Source organism: Pteropus vampyrus, unplaced genomic scaffold (genome assembly GCF_000151845.1).
Source record: "Pteropus vampyrus isolate Shadow unplaced genomic scaffold, Pvam_2.0 Scaffold47, whole genome shotgun sequence".
Lineage (NCBI taxonomy): Eukaryota > Metazoa > Chordata > Mammalia > Chiroptera > Pteropodidae > Pteropus > Pteropus vampyrus.
The window spans coordinates 3,876,580-3,882,052 of record NW_011888828.1 but is presented as its reverse complement, the minus strand read 5'-3'; the positions used below and the strand labels follow the sequence as shown (position 1 = coordinate 3,882,052).

The 5,473-nt window shown below is 34.6% G+C and overlaps 1 protein-coding gene and 1 pseudogene across 6 annotated transcripts in view; both read right to left on the bottom strand.

Moving 5' to 3' along the window:
- Window positions 1-5,473, bottom strand: part of LRBA (LPS responsive beige-like anchor protein) — a 573,246-nt gene that overhangs the window by 340,176 nt on the left and 227,597 nt on the right. The gene's annotated exons all lie outside the window — the stretch shown is intronic.
- Window positions 2,465-2,583, bottom strand: LOC111739134 (annotated as a pseudogene).

Below are 5,473 nucleotides of genomic sequence, written 5' to 3'. Positions count from 1 at the left end.
TGAGGAAGAACCAATATTCTTATCTAAGACTGAAGGCAGGTGGGCCTGGACTATAACCAAGAATGAAAGTGATCAAAGAAACTATGTCGGGAGAGCTGAACTAGCTCCTGTGACATGGCAAAGGGACCAAGGGTAGAGAGAAAGGGGTCAAGAAAGAGTCAAGCAAAAATCTCCTATGCAGAACCATGACCAATGAATTCTAGGAGATGCAACACCCAGTATTGAGTTTTATTTTCCTTTACCGTGCTGTGATGCCCTCCTACCACTGCTGAAAATGCCACTTGCATGATAGTAAGAGGTAGCCTCCTGAGCTCTGACACAGCAGTAGTCTTGAATAAGGCCCTGTGGCAGAGCTTATAGTCCCAGATGAACTGTGAGACATATAAGCATTCTGTGGATATTACCAGAAATTACCTAGAATAGAAAAATGAATGCTCTCCATTTTATAGAAATAGCTAGCTGTATACAAAACACTTAATACTAGGTCACAATAACAGGCACTTTACATTTATCAAATTCCATTTACTCTTCACAAAATTACTGCAGGTAGGCTCCATTATTATCCTATTTTGAAATAAGACAATGGAAGACAATGGCAAGTAAAGTGATGCTCAAGGTGATACAACAAATGTTTCTATCTTACATGGAACAAGATATATTCCAGTTGGATTCAAAAAAGGAAGAGGGAGAGAGGGAGGGAGAGAGGAAGGAAGGAGGCACTTGAAACCTAATTGCAAACATTTGTTAGGTACTGGAATGCTTCAAAAAATTTCAGAAGTTAATATATGTTTTATAGACCATAGTAAAGCCTTTGACTGTGTAGGTCATGAAAAGCTGATGGTTGCTCTGAAAGATATGGATGTACCTCAGCACTTGACTGTCCTGATCTGCAACCCATATTGTGGCTAGGAAGCCATTGTCAGTACAGAATATGGAGAGACAGAATGGTTCCTGTAAGCAAAGGTGTCAGACAAGGGTGCATTTTATCTCCCTATGTGTTTAATCTGTACATAGGACATAACATACAAAAAACTGGGCTAGACTCAGAGGAAAAAAGAGTAAAAATTGGTGAAAGAAATATCAATGACTTAAGATATGCAGATGACACCATCTTACTGGAAGAAAGTAGCAATGGTTTGAAATGATCTGTGATGAAAGCAAAGAAGAAAGTGCATTTGATCACCAAGAAGACAAAAATCACAACTACAGAAGAAACACCTAACTTAACATAGACAATGAAGACATTTAAATTGTTACAGATGCTGCTTATCCAGGTTCAGTCATCAAGTCAAATGAAGCTTGCAGCCAAGAAATCAAGAGAAAGATGAGACTCAAAAGGGCAGCAGTGGAAGAATGAAGAAAGATCACCAAGATGTGTTCTTACGGACCAAGACTAAGATCATTCACATGCTCATAGTTCCAATTCCTATGTACAGATGTAAAAGTTGGACAGTGAAAATGGGTGATAGGAAAAAAGTGATTCATTGAAATGTGGTGTTAAAGGAGAGCTCTACAGAAACTCTGAACCATCAGAAAGATGGACAAGTGGGTCCTAGAACAAATTAAGCCTGAAACATCGCTGAGGGCAAAAAAGACAAAACTGAAGATGTCCCACTTCAGGCACATCACGAGAAGGCAGGAACCTTTGGAAAAGGCAATAATGCTGGGAAAAATTGAAGGCAGCAGGAAAAGAGGCAGATGAAATGAGATGGATTGACTGCACGAAAGATGCCATAGGCATGAACCTACAGGAGCAAGGCAAGACTGTTGAGAGCAGGACACTGTGGACATCACTCATTCGTAGAGTCACCAGGAGTCAGAGCTAACTCAATGGTATGCAACACACAATGGTGTCTTAGCTCACATAGCTAGTAAATGATAGAGCCAAGATGGGAAAGTCGGAGTTATGCTAAACTGCATCACAATAATGATGTGGTCTCATTCACTGGGTGCTCAAAACTATAGTGATTTGGACATTAAAAAGCACTAGAAGGCTCCTTTACATAACTATGCTAGTATTTTATCACTTTCATGATTATTACATCATTTTTATCTCAGGTAAAGAAAATAACAATGACAGAAAATACACAATTTAAAAAACTATGTTGTCAAGCTTATCATTTCAGTTCCTGCCCTGTAGATGGAGAAATATATGTAAAGAAGTTAAGAAGGACATCCGAAATCATAATATGCTTAAAAATAAATACCAAAGCTACGATGAGAACTACCATTCTAATACTTTGCTTTTAAGCTATGATGACTCAAGGTCTATTATTAAACCAACTCACAAAATGACAACTGATTATACAAAGGATACATCAAGAAAAGAATGTGACAAGACAATGGGGTGCATTAATCACCAATACAGAACCATCATGGAAAACAGAATGGTTTCATTTTTAGCTTCGAAAAAGTTACCTTTAACTTGATCATTACTCTTTTTTCTTTTTTTCTTTATTTTTTATGCCTACAGCACGTGGTATTATTAGGTGGTCTCCCATCCAAGTACTAACCAGGCCAGACCCTGCTTAGCTTCCGAGATCAGACGAGATTGGGCCTGTTCTGGGTGGCATGGCTATAGACTACTCTCTTACTTTTTAAGAAGAAATGGTCAAATATGAGCAAGAACTATAAAGGAAAAAATAAGGAAGCATTAAATAAAAAGAGGAAGAAGAGTGAAGACAACAAATAGGAAAGCAAAAATGGGAATTTCACCTAAAAATACTTTGCACTGTCATAATTACAAGTTTCCTTTAAAAGTTAGAAAAAAACAGTAAAATAATATTTCACTTACAACTTTATTTCAACCACTAAGTAAAAGATAAAATGAGGAATTCAATTCAGTGATGAGACTATAAGACTGGACAAAGATTTAAAAAAAGGTTTGTCATTCAGCTAATCTTTAAATAGCTCAGTCTTATTTTCTAGTCTACCAATTTTACATTCATATAGGAACAAATATGGAAAGTAAGTAGAAGAAAGCAAACTAAACAGCAAGAACATGTTTAAAGTTTAGTTTCAAAAATCTTCTGTAAGAGTGAATGAAAAAAAATTTTAATTATTATGTAGGTGATACTCTAATGACCAACACTGCTATTTACTACCCTTTTGGGGCTAGACTAATCATAAGCTCCAGAACTGGAGCTCGACTTAATGACCTTTAAGGACTCTGATGTTATAAAAAAATAAATAAGTATTCTGTCCAATATTACATAGTTAGTGATAGAACCAAGGACTGGATCCTTGTTTTAATAAATTCCAAATCTATGTTCACCATTATATGCTGAAGATTGTTAAAATAGCTTTACAGTGTAATTATGTAATTAAATATTTTGAATCAATGCTCTTAAATGTCATAAAATAAAAGCTACAGATAAAGACTTGTTCAGCAATGGAGGAGAAAGTGAATTATAGGATATTCAGAGGCTTTTTACTCATCCTGTAAGAAAGCAACTCTTAGCCTTTGGAAAATGTAACTATTGTACAAGATCTGTAACTCAACCACCGTACTATAAGTTTATCAAATAATTATCAGAGATTTAAATTGACTTCATACATCATTAAATGCTAATTTAAAAAAAAAAAAACAGTGACAAATTGCATATCCACATGCAAAAGAATAAAATAGGACTCTCATACTATACACAAAAATCAACTCAAATTGGATTAAAGACTTATACACAAGACCTAAAACCATAAAACTCCTAGAAGAAAACATAGGGGAAAAGTTCTATGATACTGGTCTTGGCAATGATATTTGGATTTGACACCAAAAGCACAAGCAACAAAAGCAAAAATAAACAAATGGAACCATGTCAAACTAAAATGCTTCTACAATGAAACAATCAATAAAATGTAAAGAACCTACAGAATGGGAGAAAATATTTGCAAACCATATACCTGGTAAGGGGTTAATATCCAAGATTTGTAAGATAATCATACAATTTATAACAAATGGGAAAAAAAAATAGGAAAAAGACCTTAATATATAATTTTCAACAGAAGATATACAAATGGCCAACAGGTACATCAAAAGATGCTAGACATCACTCATCAACAGTGAAATGGAAATCAAAACCACAATGAGATATCACCTAACACCTGTTAGAATGGCTATCACTATAAAGACAAGAGATACCAAATGCTGGGGAGAATGTGGAGAACAGGAAACCCTTACAAACTGTTGATGGGAACGTAAATCAGTTCAGCCACTATGGAAAACGGTATGCAGATTCTTCAAAAAAATTAAAAATATGAGTACCACATAATCCAGCAATTCCACTTCTTTATATCCAAAGGAAATAAGATTGCTATCTCAAAGAGATATCTGCACTCCCATTGCAGCATTACTCAAAATAGCAAAAATATGGAAACAGCCTAAATATCCGTAGGCAGATGAATGGAAAAACAAAGCAAAACACTCACACACACAAAATGAAATATTATTCAGCCTTAACAAAAAGAGGAAAGAAATCTTGCCATTTGCAACAACGTGGATGAACCTAGAGAAAACTATGCAAAGTAAAATAAGCTGGACACGGAAAGGCAAATATTACATGATTTCACTTGCATGTGGAGTCTAAAAACAAAAAAAGTCAAATTCATAGTAAGAAAGTAGAATGGTGGTAACCAGAGGCTAGCAAGCGGGAGAAATGGAAGATACTGACCAAAGGATATGATATTTTAGTTATGAGTTCTGAATATAAAATATACACATTGTGACTATAGTTAATAAGAACGTGTTAAATACTTGAAATTTGCTAAAAACAGATTTCAAGTGTTTTCACCACACACAAAAAATGGCAACGATGTGAGGTGATGGATATGTTAATATGCTTGACTGAGCATCTTTAGTTGTCCATCATATCTCATTAAAGACGAGGGGTGAGAAAAACTAGCAATCTAATAAGCAATACAAGAGAACTCAATGATTACAAATTTTTCCTTATGTTCCCACTAGGATATGAATAGAACATGTTCTTAATCTAAAAGAATCCAGGATCTCATAAAAAGATTGAATCCTCAAATTTCTGTTAGCAGGGTATGAAAATCTTCATTAATCCTACATTCTATCTTGTATTACTTGATACTTTCATTTATTAATACTTCATTGAGAACTTCCTGTGTTCTAAATCTATACTAGATATTGAAATTAAAACAAGAAATATGTCCTTTTATAAAGGAGTCAATATCTAAGGTTTGTTTCCCTCAAAAAGACACAAATAATTTCAAAACATTTTTAATGGATACAAGTAATTTTCATGGGGCATCCAAGAATAGAATCCAGCATTTGAAAATGTAATATCTATAAATAACAAAAAGAAATGGCAGTAAAAGTTTAGCCTCTATTTCCCTACCTGACTACTATAAAAGCAGCAATGTGAGCACATCACACACACCTTCTCTCAAGACAGAATCTGTAAACTTCTAAAAACTTCTACAAGTAAAATTTTATGGTTATATTTGTATGAAT